The sequence below is a fragment of the Mobula birostris genome, chromosome 26 (assembly GCF_030028105.1).
Source record: "Mobula birostris isolate sMobBir1 chromosome 26, sMobBir1.hap1, whole genome shotgun sequence".
NCBI classification, from domain to species: Eukaryota; Metazoa; Chordata; class Chondrichthyes; order Myliobatiformes; family Myliobatidae; genus Mobula; species Mobula birostris.
This window is the reverse complement of record NC_092395.1, coordinates 12,868,455-12,888,529: the sequence shown is the minus strand read 5'-3', so window position 1 is coordinate 12,888,529 and position 20,075 is coordinate 12,868,455. Positions and strand designations below refer to the sequence as shown.

General features: G+C 41.5%; 1 long non-coding RNA gene across 1 annotated transcript; it reads right to left on the bottom strand.

Annotated features, from left to right (window-relative positions):
* Positions 1–712: 712 nt before the first annotated feature.
* Positions 713–20,059, bottom strand: LOC140188385 (uncharacterized). The gene is made up of 3 exons (XR_011883304.1): positions 19,887–20,059; positions 14,997–15,277; positions 713–1,241 (listed from the first exon to the last, which is right to left on the bottom strand). It is a non-coding gene; the product is annotated as an uncharacterized lncRNA (long non-coding RNA).
* Positions 20,060–20,075: the final 16 nt, after the last annotated feature.

Sequence of the window (20,075 nt, the reverse complement as noted above, 5' to 3'; positions counted from 1 at the left end):
CACAACAGAACAAAGGAATACAGCAGAATCAGTGAAAAACGACACACAAAGGCTGGTAGATAACCAATGTGCAAAAGAAGACAAATTGTGCAAATACAAAAAGAAGTAAATAAATAATACTGAGAATGAGGTGTAGAGATCTTGGAAGTGAGTGTGTAGGTTGTAGAATCAGTTGAGTGTTGAGGTGAATGAAGTTATCCACTCTAGTTCAGGAGCCTGATTATATATAGGTGTCCTTTAGTCTCATGAGACCATGAATTTGCACCTTGGAACCTGGGCAAGGTTGTATGGAAGACCAGCAGTTGCCCATGCTGCAAGTCTCCCCTCTCCACGTCGCTGATGTTGTCCAAGGGAAGGGCATTAGGACCCATACAGCTTGGCACCGGTGTCGTGGCAGAGCAGTGTATGGTTAAGTGCCTTGCTCAAGGACACAACACGCTGCCTCAGCCAAGGCTCGAATTAGCGACCTTCAAATCACTAAACAAACGCCTTAACCACTTGGCCACACGTAGGAGCCTGGTCGTTGAAGCATAATAGCTTCCTCTGAACCTGATGGTGTGGGACCTAAGACCCCTGTACTTCCTTCCCAATGGTAACAGTGAGAAAAGAGCATGGCATGGATGGTGGGGGTTCTTGATGATGGATGCTGCTTTCTTGTGGCAGCTTGTAGATGTGTTCCGTGGAAGGGAGGGCTTTTTCCAGTGATGGTCTGGGCTGTATTCACTACATTTTAAATGGGTTTGGAAGCTGTCTCAGGCAAGTTCATTTTGTTTTGTTTTGTTTACCAGCCAGGTCTCTTTCAGCTTTGCCCATAGAATTGGGCCTTGTTTCACCCCTCTCTCCCCCCACTGCCAAGCCATTAGATTAGATTATGAAGACATGTAGTCCTCTTTTATTGTCATTTAGTAATGCATGCATTAAGAAATGATACATTGTTTCCTCTGGTGTGATATCACAAGACACAGGACAGACCAAGACTGAAAAAACTGATAAAACCACATAATTATAACATATAGTTACAACAGTACAACAATACCATAACTTGATGAAGAAGTCCATGAGCACAGTAAAGTTCAAAGTTTCTCAAATGTCCCACATCTCACGCAGATGGGAGAAGGAAGAAAAACTCTCCCTGCCATGCTGACCACAATCCGACTCTGAGTCATCCGAAAACTTCGAGCTCTGATCAGCTCTCTGACACTGAGTACTGAGTGCCATCTCTGTCGGAACGATTCGACCTCCTTAATAGGAAATGCAATGTAATTCAATGAAAAAATATAAGCCTGATTCAATGCATAACAGTTATTAATTGGTAAATAATTGCTTAATTAAATACAGTGAAAAACTTTGCTTTGCACATCATCTATACACATAATTTCAAAACATAAGTACATCAAAATAATTAAAGCAATAACAGAATGCAGAATATAGTGTTACTGTAACAAGCTCTTCGGGCCGAAGAGCATTGAGCTCCACGGTTTTTAGAACACCCGAATTGATTAATTGCTGTTTATTAAGAGCCTTAATTGTTTGGAGTTTCTTGTGTTTTTTTTTTCTCGAGCGACTCCCTCTTTAAAATGCAATCTGCTGCTGCTTTCTGTTTAAGCTTGTTAAGTTTATTTTGATAGGCTCAGGGATTCTGTGTTACTAGTGTCATTTAATTGGATGCCTGATTAGGGCTAATTGTGGGTTTTGAGAACGTTCCATCTCGCTGTGTCGCTTGGTTGAGCCATGAATGTTTTGTTGGAATACTTCTAAATAAGCTGTGGTCGCTGTCTTTACATTAGGGTCGATCTTCCTTCCACACTTAGGTTCAGGCATTCGCAGCTCACATCATGACTGTCACAGTTAGTTACAGAGAGAGTGCACAATAGGACGCAAGGACCATGATTGAGAGACCAAAAGTTAATCTTTATCATACAAAAAGACTTATAACAATAAGATAGAAGCCTTCTTTGAGTCTGGTAGTGCTTCATGCTTTTATATCTTCCACCTGATGAAAGGGAGTAGATGAGGTAAACATCGGGGAAGGAAGGGTTTTTGATTATGTTGGCTGCCTTGACAAGGCAGCGAGAGGTGGAGGCAGAGTCAACAGAGGGGGGAGGTTTGTTTTTGTGATGGACTAAGCATTATCTACAATTCTCTGCAATTTGTTGCAGTCATCAGCAGAGCCAACTGATGCATCAGAAGAGGATGCTTCTTGTGGAGCATCCATAAATATTGATCGGGGGAATGGAAACAATTTAATGAAAATGTATGGCATCTTATATAAGTGTTAGGGAGTTGAACAGATTTCTATCAAGCATGCCCTAGCTTGGAAGGAATTAAAATTTGGCAGGGGATTGCGAAGCAGATGGATAGTGAAGAGTGTGGTGATATCACGTGCAATGATGTGCCAGTACATGATTGGACAGAGCACTGAGCATGCGCGGGATTGCCAGAATGTTCCAGCACGTAGCTGGGTTAAGATGTGTTTGTTTATTACTGTAAATAAAAGTTCTCTAATTCTTCCAGAATATGATTCTTTACTGTTAATCCATAGTAGGTTTAAACAGAAGTAACATAACATGGTGTCAGAAGTGGTTCTGGAAGAATAATACGGGAGAATCGAGAATTGAAGATAATCGAAAAAAGAGAAGAAGAAAAAAGTTCGAACTGTAAATGGTAAAATGGAAGGTTTACAACTCCCACCAAAACTTCATCTGACTGGCAATGTAGCTGAGAATTGGAGGATATTCAAGCAACAGTTTGAACTGTACTTATCAGTGATCGATAATGAAGAAAAATGGGAAAAAAACAAAGCTGTGCTTTTGCTCCACGTAATCGGGAAGGACACAGTAGAGGTATATAATAATTTTGTCTTTGAAGATGGTGATAATTTCAATTTAAAGTCAATAATGGACAGATTTGAAGTATTTTGTATGCCTAAGCGTAATTTAACGTATGAGCGATATAAATTCTTCACATGTGCGCAGAGAGCCGCTGAAACAATTGATCAGTATGTTACTGAGTTAAGAAAGCGTAGTACAACATGTGAGTTTGGATTGCTCATGGACTCTCTCATTAAAGATAGACTTGTTTGTGGCATTCGAGATAATGCTCTGAGAGAAAGGATGTTGAGAGAGCAAGATTTAAATTTTGAAAAAGCTTTGGCACTTTGCAAAGCTTCTGAGACCATGACGTTGCAGGCTGAGGAGCTTTTTGTCGAAAACTGCAATGTAGACGCTGTAAAAAAGCGCGGATACAAGAAATGTAATAATACTTCAACGAAACTGACAGAGAGCAAGACGGCATTGGAAAGAAAAAAGTCATGTGATCGCCGTGCACGGGAATATCATCCGAATCAGTGTCCCACATATGGCAAAATTTTCAATGCTTGCAGTAAGATTAATCATTCTTCATGCTGTTGAAAAAGTAGAAGGAAGGAAAATCAAATGTAACACGTAAATGCTGTGCTTGAAGATGAATGTGAGGAATTTTATATAGATGTGCTTTGTGAAAATGAACAAAGTAAGAATGACTGGACTATTCCATTGCAAGTGAATCAAAACAATATGCTGCAGAATCTGAGTTTAATGCTTTAAAGCCAAGACCGAAGTTACATCAGACAAATATAAAAGTGACTGGGAATTCAGGGGCAGACATTCCAGTTAAAGGAACATGCATGGCAAAGGTATCACACAAAAATATTGTGCATATGCTTTCACTTGTGGTTGTGCCAAAAAATGTACAGTCAATTCTGGGTTTATCTGCCTGTGAAAGACTTAATTTGGTGAAAAGAATCTTTGTCCTGGATAGTGACACAGAGCTGAAGCGACAGAATGTTGCATTACAGTCAGCAGAAGGTGATGTAACTCGACTGCAGGTCCAGCTCATGGAGGCAAATGCTGACATGGAGAGTATAAAAGCAGTAGCTGCAGTGTCTGAGATGACCAAACAGGAGGCAATTGATGATGTGAAAAAGCAATGGCAGGAAGAGGTTGCTTCAATGAAAGCAATAATGAAAGAGACACTGAGAGAATATGAGATTCAGTCTCATCACCGTCTAGAGCAAGAACGCTCACAGTGGGCACAGTATAAGGAGGAAGTGAAAACACAAGTGAAGGAATTGAGAAGTATTATTGAAATGATGAAGTCTCAGCATAAAAAAGAGATTATACAGTTAATGAATGAAATAGATGAAGAAAAGAAGATTCGTGTTTCATTACAAATGGAAGTGGAATGTGAATTGACTGTTTGAAGGAAACCTTGTCTGAAGTACAGGGAGACAAAGTGAGGATACAAGATAAAAGGAACACATGGACACAGACCAGATCATACATGGTCCAAACAGAGGAGGGAGTGGTGTTAAGAAAGAATCACAAAGGCTTTAATAAAGAGCCAACTTCAGAGTTTCAGTTATCTGATATAGATGTGTTTTGATTAACGTTGTTAATCGTTTTTCTTTTTAAGGAAAGGAAGATGTGGTGATATCACGTGCAATGACGTGCCAGTACATGATTGGACAGAGCACTGAGAATGCTCGGGATTGCCAGAATGTTCCAGCACGTGGCTGGGTTAAGATGTGTTTGTTTATTACTGTAAATAAAAGTTCTCTAATTTTTCCAGAATATGATTCTTTACTGTTGACCCATGGTACGTTTAAACTGAAGTAACATAACACAGAGGATGAGCTAGTTGGTTTACAGAGGCAGTGTGCAGTGAGACTCCTGGAAAGGAGAGGCTGATGGTAGCACAAGACTGAATTCAACAGGATGATTTGCAATGTAAATGCGAACAAAATCAAAAAGGTGTGGTATTTGAATGTGCTCGGTATACGGAATAAGGTAGATGAACTTGTAACATAGTTACAGATTGGCATGTATGTTGTGGGCATCACTGGATCATAGCTGAAAGAAGGTTATAGCAGGGAACTTAACATTCAAGAGTACACATTGTATAGAAAGGACAGGCAGATGGGGTTGTAAAACTCTGTTGGTAAAAGATAAAAGGTAAAAGGGGAGAAGATGGCGGCGCGACAGCAGTGCGCGCGGCCACTTAGGTGATGAATATCTGTTATCTGTCAAGTAGGGGACCGTGCACAATTCTGATTTGATGGAGACAGACGTGAGAGCGCAGAGGAACATCTGGAAAACTTCTGAAATGCCCACTTCACTGCCGCTGCTACTGTGTGGTAACTGGAATCTCCGGAGCTGAAGGCCCTGAAATCCTCGGCTTTGTGTGTTTCAGCGGCCGGGGAGAGGTCGAAGGCGCTCGGCAGAGGATGGGGCTCGGGAGGCTGTATCGGAGAGGCTGATCGGAAGCTCGAAGTTTTCGGACGGATGGACTCAGTGTCAGCTGTGGTCGGCTGCTTCCATGGTGTTGGCAAGTTGACGGTGCCTGGAGGTTTATGGCAGGGAGTTTCTCCCTTTTGCCGCCTGCTACTGGGGACTCAGGAGTCAATCGACTCGGGACTTTGAGACTTTTTTTTTACTGTGTCCATGGTCTGTTCTTCATCAAATTATGGTGTTGCTTTGTACTGCTGTAACTATATGTTATAATTATGTGGTTCTGTCAGTGTTAGTCTTTGGTTTGTCCTGTTTTTTGTGATATCACTCCGGAGAAACATTGTATCATTTCTTAATGCAAGTATGCATTTCTAAATGACAATAAAAGAAGACTGAGTGTTCTCATAATCTAAAAAAAAATCAAATCATTAGAAAGAGGTGACGTACAGTTGGAAGGTGTTGAATCACAGAGTGAAGGAACTGCAAGAGTAGAAAGACCCTGATGGGAGTTATATACAGACCTCCAATCAGTAGTAGGAATGTGGTCTACAAATTATAATGGGAGTTAGAAGATGCACTCCAAAAGACCAATGTTACAATAGTAATGGGGGATTTCAATATGCAGGCAGATTGGGAAAATCGGCTTGTTGATAGATCCTAAGGGAGGAATTCCTAGAATGCCTATGAGATAGCTCTTTAGAGCAGCTCGTAGTTGACCCTACTAGGGGATCAACTATTCTGGATTGGGCGTTGTGCAATGAACTGGAATTGATTTGAGAGCTTAAGGTAAAAAAACTCTTCGAGGCCAATGATCATAATATGATCAATTTCACCCTGAAATTTGAGAAGGAGAAGCGAAAGTCAGAAGTATCAGTATTACAGTGGAGTAAAGGAAATTACAGAGGCATGAGAGAGAAGCTGGCCAAAATGTATTAGAAAAAAAACACACTGACAGGGATGACGACAGAGAAGCAACGGCTGGAATTTCTGGAAGCAATCTGGAAGGTATGGGATATATACATCCAAAGAAGAAGTAGTATTCTAAAGCCAAGATGACACAACCATGGCAAACAAGAGAAGTCAAAGACAACATAAAAGCCAAAGAGAGGGCATATCATAGAGCAAAAATTAGTGGGAAGATCAAAGACTGTGAAGATTTTAAAAATCAAGAGAAGGCAGCTAAAAGAGTAAATTAGGAAAAGATGGAATATGAAAGTAAGCTAGCCGATAATATTAAAGAGGAAAGCAAAAGTTTCTTCAAATACATGAAATGTAAAACAGAGTAAAGAGTGGATATCGAACCACCGGAAAACAAAACTGGAGAGGTAGTAATGGGGGCACGAAATGGGGGATGAACTGAATAAGTATTTTGCATCAGTCTTCACTGTGAAAGATACTAACAGTATGGTGGAAGCTCCAGTCGTCAGGAGTCATGAAGATTGTGAAGTTACCATTACTAGAGAGAAGGTTCTTGGGAAATTGAAAGATCTGATGGTAGATACGTCATCTGGGCCAGATGGTGCATACCCCAGGGATCTGAACGTGGTGGCTGAAGAGATTGTGAAGGCATTAGTAATGATCTTTCAAGAATCACTAGATTCTGGAATGGTTCCGGAAGACTGGAAAATTGCAAATGTCACTCCACTCTTCAAAAAGGGAGCGAGGCAGAAGAAAGGAAATTATAGGCGAGTTAGTCTGACCTCCGTGGTTGGGAAGATGTTGGAGTCGATTATTAAAGATATAGCTTTGGGGATACTTGGAGCCACCTGATAAAATAGGCCATAGTCTTCATGGTTTCCTGTAGGGAAAATCTTGCCTGACAATTTGTTGGAATTCTTCAAGAAATAAGAAGAATAAGGTTTGTGAGGGTAAGAGTTTGGCACGGACTAGAAGGGCTGAGCTGGCCTGTTTCCATGCTGTAATTGTTATATGGTTATATATGGTTATAACAAACAAGACAAACAAAGGAGAATTGGTTGATGTTGCGTACTTGGATGTTCTGAAGGCACTTGACAAGGTGCCACATATGAGGTTGCTTAACAAGTTAAGAGCCCATGGGATTACAGGAAAAACAGTAGCATAGATACAGCAGTGGCTGATTGGCAAGAAGCAAAGAGTGGGAATAAAGGGAGCGTTTTCTGGTTGGCTGCTAGTGACTAGTTTTTCTCCACATGTGATAAACGTGGTCTAATCCAGGTTTCTAGTTTTTGTTGCTCCCCTCTGCGCCTTGCGGTGCATTGGGTGGCGATGACCATTCCTTTAACAGTTGTTTGTCTTTTACAAGGCTGAGATGCTGGCTCAACACTCAACCCAGCACGAATGGAAAGCATACAAGGAGCCAGGCGGATTCAAACCCGCGACCTTGCGCCTCGAAATCCAGTGCGGATGCCACTACACCACTAGCTGGCTAATCCAGGTTACTCGCCAAGTTTAATCCAGCTAATCCCTGCAGTAAAAGTGTTTATGAACCTTATGAAATGTTGAGAGCCATGGATAGAGCAGGGTAGACAGTCAAAATGTTGTTCCTTCAAGGTTGAAATGTCAAGTACTAGAGAACATTTAATATGAGAAGGAAAAAGTTTAAAGAAGATGATGCGTGGGACAAGAATTTTTTTACACAGCGAGTGATACATGCCTGAAATAGGCTGTCAGGGTTAACGACAGAGGCAGATATGATCGTGGTGTTTACGAAACTGTTAGAAAGACACATGAATATTGAAGGAATGGAGGAATATGTGTCATGTGCAGACAGAAGAGATTTAGTTTAATTCGACATAGTGTTTCATACAGATATTGTGGGCTGAAAGGTCTGTTCCTGTGTTGAAATGTTCTGTGATCTATGCCCTATGTTCTATATTTAGCAAAACTATAGCCATTTGGCTGATTTAATTTTCTTCAGTCTTTTTGAGTTCCTAAAAATTCTCAGGTAAATTTGACTGTCAAAGCTGGGGATTGAAAGAACAAATATTAGAGGATTTTTTTCTTGCAGAGTAAAACGTCCTCATCTATATGGCTGAACCACCCTTTTGTTTAAAGTACGGGGACATTACTGACAGAATTGGTAATTACATTGTCCAATCCTAATTCCCTCTGTACTGAAGAGGCGGTTAATTTTCGATCACTTTGCTGGACCGATCAGGTAAGATCAGCAGATTTTGCTTTCCTTTAAAGGGATATTATTAAAGCAGGCAGAGCTTTACAACAATCCAGTGGATAGCTCCTTGTGTACAATTGTTATTACTCTAAAGGTTCCAGATGTATTTAACTTCTGGAACCTCGACTCCTCAGCTGTCCTGGCATGGTTTAAACTAATGTTCCTAGGTCTTTGGATCAAAAATCTGGCTGTTGGAGCTGTAATGTAGCCACTACATTAAATTACAATAGAGCAAGGTGAGAACTCCCCAGGCTCTAGGCTTTGGCTTAATGGGAGCAAAGAACATTAGTCCAATAGACATTAAAGGCACAAGATGAAGCGTTTTGCCTCATTCTCTCCATCCTGGCCAGAGAAAAGTTGCATTTCCCAAATCCTGATTTGTAGTATGCAAGTTTACAACTCTTGTGATGGTCAACATGTGGAGTCAGACAGCATGAAAATAGGCCTTTCGGCCTATCTTGTCCAGAGTTACCGCATCGCCCAATGAGTTAATCACATCAGCCCATGTTTGGACAAAGTCCTCCAAACCTCTCCTGTCTATGTACGTATCTAGATAGCTTTTAAATATCAGCAATGTGCCCACATCAATCACAACTTCTTTTAGATAATTCTAAATATGCACCACACCCTAAATGAAGAAGCTGCCCCTGATATTCCTTTCAGGTCTCTGCCTCTGATCTTAAATGGTGCCCTCTTCTTTTTAGCACCTTCTTCCTAAAAAAAATGTCCAAGTTCTTGCACCCTATCTGTGTCCTTCACGATCATGTATACCTCCATCAGGTAACCTTTCAATCTCCTATATTCCAGAGGATAAAAGCTTCGTCTGTGTAACCTCTCTTTGTAACTCAGGTCCCCAAATCAAGGCAACATCCTGACAAGCGCAGTTTTAGTTTCAGCGATTTCTGTTTTGAGATGCTCACTGTTCTCTGGGTAAAAATATTTTCCTATACTCCCCTACAATCCTTCTGCTTAATGACTTGAATCTTGACACTATTTACTTTATACATCCAGATTAAATCTCCACTCATTAGCTTCTATCCCAAAGGAAATAACCCCAGCATTTCCTCATAGCTAAAATTCCCCAGTGTTTGTAACATCGTTGTTACATCTCTTTTGCAGTCTCCCTAATGGTATCCTTTGTTGAACGTGCAAGCCCTGCTTTCTGTTTCAGAGTGTGAAAGGCTGCATACAAAACAGTCTTATCACATAGAGCTCAAAATTCTTTGCATACTCATCAAGGTATTTGGATTCACACCATCAGTCCAGATTAATCACCATATTCCTTGAAGGTAATGTTAGTTCTGGAAGTAGAGTTCGCTTCTGACTTCTGATAAACCTATGAGTCTTCCCGTTACTATTTTGCAGGGATAGAGATCATGAAACTTTTAGAAGTATGGAGCAGATCTGACATTAACTTATGTATCTAGGGAATTCCACAGTTTGGTTCAGTCTTCCTAAGCTAAGAGGGGGAGGGTAGAATCAGTTCACATTCATGCTCCCACTAAGTGTAAGATTCTGAAAGACCTAGGGAGTTCCCAGGCTAGTGTTTCTCTCCCCCTTCCAATCCAGAAAGCTCTGATGTTCTTCAAAACCTGGCCAACTGAGTGAATGCTGGTTAGCTAGTCACTAAGCTAGTCACTCGTGAACTTGCCCATGATGGCACTGGTGAACCATAGCAACATGGAACAAAATTTCTAAATATACTTCTGAATTACTCTCACTGTAATCTGCAACCTGTAATTTCCCTTGAAGCAACATACTTTTGAAATGTCTTACTGAACTAGTGATTTCCCAATCTTCTGGAGGACTCAACAAACTTAACTCTCAAACATGCAGGTATGGCACCTTTAAGTGGATGAAGGTACATCGCCATGGCCAGAAGAGTGGGAGGAGAAAAGAACTCCAAGTCAGGCTGAAACACCAGAGAATGAAACTACCTCTACCAAGGATTTTGCCAGCAATTGTACATTTGCTGGAGAACAAGACTGAGGACCTAAGGGCAAGATTGCTGTATTGGCTGGAAATTAGGAATTGCTGTGTTCTGTGTTTCATGGAGACATGGCTCACTCTGGACACATTGGATACATTGGTAAGACCCAAGGTCTTCTTGATACTTTGGGTGGACTGAACTGCTGATTTGGAGAATGCAAAAGGTGGGGGTCTGCATTTAATGAAAAACTCTTTTTGGTGCTCAGACACAGTTGCACTCTTGGTCCCCAGACATGAAGCATCTGATGATTAAATGATGACCATTATATTTACCAAAAGAGTTCTTCTCCATAATCCTGACTGCAATTTCCATACTGCCAAAGGCAGATGTTAAACAAGCACTCAATGTTTTGAATGCCATGTTTAGCAAACAAGAAACAGCTTACATCAACATTTTTCATATCATTGACATGGACATCAGTCAGGTTTGTTTGAAGAAATCTCTGCCCAATTATCATCAACTTATCACCTGAAGTGCCAGAGGTCCCAACACACTCGACCATGGTTACATTATAATTAGAAATGCCTACTATCCCATTCCAAGACCACATTTCTGGAAATCTGATCACTTAGCTGTCCTCTTCCTATCTGCATACAGGCAGAAGCTAAAGAGCAAGGCACCAGAGATGAGGACAACAAAGAGGTGATCAAGGGAGTTTGAGGAGCAGCTATGGGATTGCTTTGAGTCAGTAGACTGGGCTGTGTTCAATCATCGGAGGGTCTGAACGAATACACCACGGTTGTCACGGAATTTATAAAAATAGATGTACATGAGTGAGTTCACAGAAGATCAGGCAGAGTCATCCCTACGCAGAAGCCCTGGATGAACCAAGATATTTGCAGTCTGCCGAGGGCCGGATTGGTGGCATTCAATTAAAATGCAAGAGTTCCAGGTTTGATCTCCTGAAAGCTATCTCACATGTGAAGTGCCGACTCTGGATCAAACTTGACTCAATGAACAATGCTCAACAGCTGTGGCAGGGCTTATGCTATCACCTCCTACAAATTGAAATCGAGCAGCGTAAGTGAATGATCAAAGACTCCTAGATGAGCTCAATGCCCTTTATGCTCACTTTGACCATCAGAACATGAAGACCACTTCACAAACTCCCACAGACCCTGATGACCTTGTGATTTCAGTCTCTGAGGCTGACATGAAAGCATTGTTTAGGGAGTGGGGTTAACCCACAGACAGCATCTGGTCCAGACGGAGTACCTAGCCAAGTGCTAGAGACCTGTGCCGATCAGATGGCTGTAGCATTCACTGATACCTTTAACCTCTCAGTTCGGCAGTCTGAGGTACCCATCTGCTTAAAGCAGACTTCAATTATATGAGTGCCTAAGAAGAATGTGGTAACCTGCCTCAATGATTATCATCCTGAGGCACTCACATCCACAGTGATGAAGTGCTTAAAGAAGTTTGTGATAAAACATATCAACTCCTGTCTGAGAAACAACTTAGATCCACTCCAATTTGCCCACCGTCATAACAGGTCAACAGCAAAGGCCACTTCATTGGCTCTTCACTCAGTCCTGGAACATTTAGACAGTGAAGGTGCATACATGAGGATGCTCTTTATTGACTACAGCTCAGCATTCAATCCCCTCAAAACTAATCAATAAGCTTCAAGTCCAAGGCCTCAATACCTTCTTGTGCAACCGGATCTTCGGTTTCTTCTCTTCCCAGTCGGTTTGGATAGCCAACAACATCTCCTCCACAATCTGCCTCAGCAGAGGTGCACCACGAGGCTGTGTGATTAGCCCACTGCTCTACTCGCTTCACACTTATGACTATGAGGCTAAGCATTGCTCTAATGTCAGATTTAAGTTTGCCGACAACACCACTGTCGTTGGCTGAATCAAATGTGGTGACAAATTAGCGTATAGAAGAGACTGAAAATCTAGCTGAGGGATGTCACAATAACAACCTGTCACTCAATGGCAGCAAAGCCAAGCAGATGAATATTGACCTTGAGAGGTGGAAACTGGAGATCCTTGTTTCACTCCTCATCGGAGGATCAGAGCTGAAGAGGGTTAACGGCTGAAAATTCCTCAGTGTTTTCATTTCAGGGGATCTGTCCTGTATCCAATACATATAAAGAAAGCATTGCAGTGCCTCTACTTTCTTAGAAGTTTGCGAAGATTCGACATCTCACTTAAAACTTGATGAATTTCTATAGGTGTGTGGTTGAGAGTATATTGACTGGGTGTATCACGGCCTGGTATAGAAACGTCAGTGCTCTTGATTGGAAAAACTACAAAAAGTAATGAATAGATTAGATTAGATTAGATTATGAGGACACGCAGTCCTCTTTTATTGTCATTTAGTAATGCATGCATTAAGAAATGATACAATGTTCCTCCAGAATGATATCACAGAAACACAAGACAAACCAAGACTAAAAAAACTGACAAAAACCACATAATTATAACATATAGTTACAACAGTGCAAAGCAATACCATAATTTGATAAGAGCAGATCATGGGCACGGTAAAAAAAAAAGTCTCAAAGTCTCTCTAAAGTCCCATCATCCCACGCAGACGGTAGAAGGAAGAAAAGCTCTCCCTGCCATGAACCTCCAGCGCCGCAAACTTGCCGATGCAGCACCCTGGAAGCACCCGACCACAGGCGACTCTTGAGTCCGTCCGAAAACTTTGAGCCTCTGACCAGCCCTCCAACACCGAGCAGCGAGCACCATCTCTGCCGAGCACTTCAACCCTGCCCTGGCAACAGGTAGTAGGCAAAGCCGAGGATTTGGGGCCTCCCCTCCGGAGATTCTCGATTGCACAGTAGCAACGGCAGCGAAGCCAGCATTTCAGAAGTTTCTCCAGAAGTTCCTCTGTGCTTCTCATGTCTGTCTCCATCAAATCAGGATTGTGCACGGTACCTACTTAACAAATACGATATCATTTCGGAGCGGCCGCATGCGCTGCGTCGCGCTGCCATCTTCTCCTCCCCACTTGCCCTGAATCATGGTTAAAGCCTTCCCCATCATTGAACACGTCTACATAGAGATCTGTCACAGCAAAGCAGCATTCACCATTAAGGACCCCACTATCCAGGCCATGCTCTCATCTTGATGCCATCAAGAAGAAGGTACAGGAGCCTTAGGGCTCACACCACCAGCTTCAGGAACATTTATTACCCCTCAAGCATCAAGCTCCTAAACTAGGAGGGATAACTTCACTCATCTTCACTTGTCACATCACTGAACTGTTCCCAGTGAACTGGACAGAATTTTAAGGACTCTATCTCATGTTCTCAATATTTATTATTAATTTAGTTATTACTATTACTACTATTATTTTTTCTTTCTCTTTCTTTTGTATTTGCACAGTTTGTTGTTTTTTTTGGCGATTTTTTTGCACATTGGTTGTCTGTCCTGTTGGGTGTAGTCTTTCATTGACTCTATTGTGTTTCTTGTATTTATTGTGATTGCCTACAAAAAAAATGAATCTTAGTAATCTGGGAGACAGCTTCGTCGAGCACCTCCGCACCATCCACCAAAAGCCGGACTTCCCAGTGGACAAACATTTCAATTCCAATTCCCATTCCCATGCCAATTTGTTGATCCATATCCTCCTCCTGTGCCAAGACGAGGCCTCCTTCAGGGTAGAGGAGCAACGCTTTATTTTCTGTCTGGGTACCCTCCAACCTGATGGTATGAATATTGATTTCTCCTTCTGGTGAACAAATCAACTGTCTCTCTTCCTCCTTTCCCCACTCAGACCTTTTACTTTTTCTCACCTGCCTATTACTTCCCCTTGGATCCTTTCCTCCCTCCCCTTCTCCTTCAGGTGGGTGGGAAAGGTCAAGGGCTGGAGAAGAAAGGATTTGTTTGGAGATGAGAGTGGACAATAGAATAAAGGGAAGGAGGAGGGGACCCAGGAAGACGTAACAGGCAGGTGAGAAGAAGCGAATGATCAGAGTAGGGAATAGAGGAAGGGGGAGGGGAAACTGTTCACTGGAAGAAGTTGATCTTCACACCATCAGGTTGGAGGGTGCCTATTGATCACTCTTCTCTGCTAGGAGAAGATTCTTTCTTCTCCAGCCCTTGACCTTTCCCACCCACCTGGCTTCACCTATCACCTTCTGGCTAGATCCCTTCCCCTCGCCCCTCATCTTTTTTATTCTGGCATCTTCCCTCTTCCTTCTTAGTCTTGAAGGAGGATCTCATCCCAAAACGTCCATTGTTTATTCTTTTCCACAGATGCTGCCCGATCTGCTGAATTCTTCCAGTGTTTAGTGTGTGTTGCTTTGAAATGAATTTCAAGGTTGTATATGCTGATATATACGTACTTTAATAATAATTTTTTTAGATTATGAAGACACGCAGTCCTCTTTTATTGTCATTTAGTAATGCATGCATTAAGAAATGATACAATAGTTCCTCCGGTGTGATATCACAAAACACAGGACAGACCAAGACTAAAAAAACTGACAAAACCACATAATTATAACATATAGTTACAAACAGTGCAACAATACCATAACTTGATGAAGAAGTCCATGAGCACAGTAAAAGTTCAAAGTTTCTCAAATTTCCCACATCTCACGCAGATGGGAGAAGGAAGAAAAACTCACCCTGCCATGCCCGACCACAATCCGTCTCTGAGTCAGCCGAAAACTTCGAGCCTCCGAATCAACTCTCCGACACCGAGTACTGAGCGCCATCTCTGTCCGAACAATTCGACCTCAATCTCAGTCACCAACAGCAGGCAAAGCCGGGGATTTTGAGGCCTACCCTCCGGAAGATTCCCGAACACGCGGTAACGACAGCAGCGAATGAGTGTTTCAGAAATTTCTCCAGATGTTCCTTTGTGCTTTCACGTCCCTCTCCATCAAATCAGAATTGTCCACGGCCCCTATGTAACGGATACAATATCATTTTTCACTGGAGGGCTGCGCACTTTGAACTTTGAAGAATAGATGGTATTACAACTGAGTCTGATTCTGAATTCACTTATACATTCACACCATGGCAAATGCATCTGAGTAATCATTAAAACCAGCTGCCTTGGCTCATGCATTTCCATGGACTAGTCCAGTGTGCTGAAGCCAATTCGGTTTTTTGCTTGGTTATTATTATTTCAACACAGATCATTGATCGAACATCTTCTGATTGATCCATGTTCATCTAAGCACAATTTAATTCAGCTTTAATAAATTAGTAACTAATCTCCTGTGGCATTGCTTGTGGAGAGTCTAGATTCAGATGATGGGTGTTCTGTTAATTGCCATCTTGTTCTGTTCCTTCATGGTCTCAGAGGGGAAGTGATCTAAATAGAGATCTTCAGAAAAATTTGATACTAATTATCATTGCTGTGCCAACTTCTTGGTCTTTCTTGTTATCCCCAGATCTTTTAATAATCAGAAAAAAATTGATTCATCAGCTGTTATTGCATATTTTCCTGATGAAAAAATTATCCATCCGTGCCTTGCTCCTGTCTGGGTCAAATCATAGAATGTAATGGTCTGACAGTGAAGGATTCATTCAAGACATTAACACAAAATAATCTGCAGATGCTGGGGTCAAAGCAACACTCACAACACGCTGGAGGAACTCAACAGCTCGGGCAGCATCTGCGGAAACGATCAGTCGACGTTTCGGGCCGGAACCCTTCGTCAGGACTTAGGGTTCCCGCCCGAAATGTCGACTGATCGTTTCCACGGATGCTGCCCGACCTGCTGAGTCCATTCAAGACATTACTTAGTCAGAAGGTAGAGCGCATATAGAACGAGCTGCGAGCAGAAGTGTTGGATGCGTGATCAATTTCAACATTTGAGAACTCTGTATAAATATATGGGTGAGAGAGGTAAGGAGGTCCAGGGTCTAGGGGTAATCAATGGGGCAGCAGAACAAAAGGCCCCTTTGGACTAGTTGAGCTTAATGGCCTGTTTCTGTGCTGTAATGCACTATGACTCTGTTATAAGAATTAGAGTGAGAGTATAAAGGATAAAGATCAAATTGCTAGTTCTGCCTGCTTTCAGAAAAACATATATAATTGAAAATCCTGAATATTGAGCCAGCTGTTGAAGTTCTCAATTTTTTTTTTAAATCCATATATAGAATGCATAATGTCTCTTATTATTTTCTTGATAATTGGCATGCTTCAAAACAAGTGCTAGAGACAGAGGTTAACATTTCTGAAATTCTTAAGTCACTGCTTCATGGGAGAGAGATGCTTTAAGTAAAAAACTGCCACTTTCAGATTGCATACCAGAGGATATGAGGTCATGTGTTTTTTTTCTCTCTACATTGCCCTAAGCTGACATCTAATATGCAGAAATTGTGTAAACAGCAACCTTCAAATGGGTCCAAGTTTGATGCAACACTTTGAGATGGGATGAATTAGGGTGACTGGTTTAATGTCTAAAGAGATTTTGGAAGAAATAAATTCATGTTTGCAGCCAGCATTCATGCAATACCTGAAACTGCACAAATGCTATCTGGCCTTGTCTTGGAAAAGCAACAGTACCAAAGTATGGGGAAAAATGTCATCTAATTTTGGCCTTTTTTGGGGAAAGTGAAGAATTCAAACTCACAAGAAAATTTGCAGGGGCTGGAAATCCAGAGCAACACCCACAAAATGGTGGAGGAACTCAGCAGGCCAGGCAGCATCTATGGGAAAGAGTAAAAAGTCGACATTTCGGGCTGAGACCTTTCATCAGGACTCGTGAAGTGCTTCGGCCTGAAACATCAACTGTTTACTCTTTTCCATAGATGCTACCTGGCCTGCTGAGATCCTCCAGCAGTTTGTGTGTGTTGCCAAGGATTCAAAATATTTACTGCTGTTATGTGTCTACAAATTATCGACTCTTGGGTGAACAACAGAAGCGTTTCGAAAGTCATCACTGCTCTTTACAGACTCGCACTGTTGGTGTTGGTTTATTATTGTCACATGTATCAAGATGAAGTGGAAAAACTTACCTTGCATACTGCTCATACAGATCAAATCATTACACATTGATCTAGAATAAAGTAAAACAATAAAAGTAGAGAATAAATTGTGAAAGCTACTGTAAAAGAGCAGTACAGGTAAACCATAAAGTGAAAGATCATACTGAGCTAGATTGTGAGGTCAAGGGGTCCATTCATGAATTTGATAATAGTGATCAGTCTCTCAGATTGTGAGCAGCAGTTGATTTGCCCTAGTTTGCTGCTACTGTTAGTTTGAACCCCAGATTGAGATATCCTTTCATTCACTTGTCTTTGGGAAAACATTTACTACTGCAACACACACAGTGCTGAAAGCTCCCTGCACATCCTCTGTATCGAGGCCTTTCAACATTTGATAGGTTTCAATTAGGTCACCCTTCATTCTTCTGAATTCCAGTAAATACAGGCCCAGGTCAGGCAGCGTCCACAGAAATAAACAGTCAATGTTTTGGGCTGAAACTCTTCTTCAGGACTGAGAAGGAAGGGGGAAGATGTCGGAATAAAACCATGGGAAGTTATTCATTCAACAATGATAATTGTTAATTGCAGTTGTCCATCCGGCTGTGAACTAGTGCTCACCAAGAAGTATCTACATACCGCCAAAGTTTATTTCATTCATTTTTTCAAGTCAGAAAGACAGGTTGTCCTATTTCTGTTAAACAGTTTGTGCTACAATTCAGGAAGATGGCTATGAAGGATAGAGGTAGTAATTCAGACAGCAGATGAAAATATTGGATCCATCTATTTTGAGATTTGTTTTCCTGCACCTCATCATCTCACTACTGTTCTTTTTGCCATGATTACTTCAGCATTGGTCACTTTTCCATTGAAATTTTGTTGCAATTTGATTTTAAACAAAGTCCTCCAAGACTTCATTATTATGATGAGGTATAGGTTTTTGGTCACTTTGAGAGACTATAGGGTGATGGACAGTTGAACTAATAGCAGGCTGAGCCACCTTCTGAAGAGCAACTTTTGTGTAGTCAACTGAGACTCAATTGATAGCATTCTTGAGTTCAAATCCCATTCCAGAAGCTAACTAATTTAATAAAACTCTATGCAGTGGAGTGATGAGAAAGGCTCTTTAGAGATGCTGCTTTTTGGATGAGTCAGTCTAACCTCAGAGCCATTGGCACCAATCCAGAGAGGAGCAAAAAGTGACGATCTTAGCGTCCTGTCCAACATTCCAATATTTCTACAGTCGACCATCCATTCATTTGCTATGTGCCATGTCGAATGATGAAGGTGATCATGGTCTTTCTATGACAATGATTGTATTTGGCAATTTTTTCTACAGAGGTGATTTGCCCATTGCCTTCTTCTGGGCAGTGTCTTTGCAAGGCAGGTGACCCCAGCCATTATCAATACCCTTCAGAGATTGTCTAACTGGCATCATGAACATGACTACCCACATCATACGACACAGCACATAGTGATGGTGATGATATACAAGTATATGTAGCATATTTTATGTATTGCACTGTACTGCTGCTGCCTGATTCTGATTTTGATTTTTCTGGGAATCACCAATGTCCAGGAAAGAAAAGCCCAGTCCATTGCAGGCAAAGCCCTCCCCACCACTGAAAACATTTACATGGAGCACTGCCACAAGAAAGCAGGGTCCAACATCAAAGACCTCCACCATCCAGATCATGTCATCTTCTCACTACTACCACAAGGCAAGAAATACAGAAGCCTTGGGCCTCACACCACCAGTTTCAGGAACAATTATTACCTTACAATCACCCAGCTCCAGAACGGGTAAGCATAATTTCAATCTCCGCTACTCTGAATTGAATCTATGACTTTCAGCCTCACTTTCAAGGACTCTTAAAAGATCATGTTCTCAGCATTGTTGTCTTGCCCTTTTCATTTGTACATTGGCTATTTGATGGTAGTTGTATATTTACGTATAATTTTTCATAAATTCTTTTGTAAATGCCTACAAGAAAATGAATCTCAAGGTAGTGCATGGAAACATATGCATACTTTGATAGTAAATTTACCTTGAACTTTGAAAACAAGGCGGTTAGACCAATTAGCCTGTCCACACTGTCTGACTGATCTATTTAGACCAGGGAATGGCATTAAAGTTTCCTCGTTCTGAAGTTTATATTTAAATATCCTGTACCTTTCTAGTCCCTTCACTCCCATCCTATCACATGGTTACAACCATTCTTCACACATAGCTCTGGTTATGTAAGGCAAATGGTCTCCCTCCACGTGTATCCAATCCACTTCACTTCAGAATTGTATCTGTGATCCATCTCTATGGCAACAGAGACCCTAATAATGTTAGCAGCCCGAGCAGGTGTGCAAAATAATTGTTTTTATGTCACATCATCCCCACTCACTTCCCCTTTTGTCAGAGAATATTATGCCTGGCTTCAAGGAACATTTCACAAATAATTCCTGCTTGACACCTATTTGCGTTTATGAAGGATTTGACATTGAATTTAAACTGTGTTAGGCAGCAGTTAATTCCAATAATTTTTCTTGGTGCGATGCTGGAACCAGAGCACACATTTACTTACTGAGGAGTTAAGCAGATTCAAATTTCCGAACTAGTGTTGTGAATGAATAAGCTGAAGAAAGCAGCAGTTCCAGCTGTGTGTCATCAGAGGGCAATGTCCCCGTGCGTTATTGTTCCCTGAAGTTCCTCAAGGCAACTGCCAGAGCCAAATAAAAAGTCGTATTGAAAACTAATTTTGGCCTGGAAAAAA